The following is a 1,157-nucleotide window of genomic DNA, read 5'->3' as shown; positions in this document are numbered from 1 at the left end:
CAAAAGTCAAAATTTATCAAATTAGCTATATTATTAATTGAAGAAATTCAATTTTAATAATATATAATACATAAAAACGAGAAATCCGTATATCTCATCCAATAAAATTTATTTATTTATTTCAAATGTGAGAACTATTTAACTTCAATTTACTTATTAAAGAAAAAGTCACCAAAACTATTACTAAAAAGAAAATAAATAAATTTGTTGAAAATTTAAGGGTGAATGTTTGAATTACTTGTTGGCTCTTATGAAAATCTTGACCCTTTCGATTTTTTTTTTTATAAATGTAGTAAAAAAAACTTTTAATATAAGAAAAAACAAATTGCAACTTGTTGAAATTCTTTTGAGAAAAATAGTGACGAATCAATATTTTAGAGGAAAAAAATCGTGAAAAATTACAACGTAGTATTTAATGCCAAAAGACTTTTTTAAAAGAAAGATTTTTATTTTTTTATCGATTACTCTTTCACTTCGTAAACATTAAATTAAAGGGACGACCAATAATGTGAAGACCATATCAAGGCCAGTTTTTTTAATCATTATTATAATTGTAATTATAATATTGCATTAGATTAAATTAAATTAGTTTCACATACAAGACACTATAAATAATCTAAGTATTGTGGTTGATTATTCAAAGACATACGTTGAAGAAAGCAAGAGAATATACATAACGTGATTATTATAGAATGGCTATCAACACATTTTCAAAGTTGTTCTTCTGCATTCTTTTCGTGAATGTGCTTTTGATGACTTCAGGTAACTATAAAATTGTTTCCTAGCTTAATCAAATTACTCTTTGAACAAAAGATAGTTACAAAAATGATCTTTTATTAATTTCATTTGGTGACTACTCCTATAAAAATATGTTTATGCAAAAATATATAATATTATAAATCATTAGTTAATTTGACAATAGTTTTTCTCCTCCAATAAATAAATAGAGTACTCTTCTAGTTAGTTCTCGGTTGGTACGATAAGTTGATAAGGATAGTATAGGCATTAATTTATTTGTTTAAACTAAATAATTCTGCTTTTGTTTCAAATTTTATTTCATAAAAAATATTTTTGAAAAAAAAGGAATTTTTATTACAATAATACAATCGAGTGTGCTTGGTTTTCAACTTTATTTTGGAAGAAATAATTATTCATAA

The sequence above is a fragment of the Arachis ipaensis genome, chromosome B02 (assembly GCF_000816755.2).
Source record: "Arachis ipaensis cultivar K30076 chromosome B02, Araip1.1, whole genome shotgun sequence".
Lineage (NCBI taxonomy): Eukaryota > Viridiplantae > Streptophyta > Magnoliopsida > Fabales > Fabaceae > Arachis > Arachis ipaensis.
Note: the sequence above shows the minus strand (reverse complement) of the source record.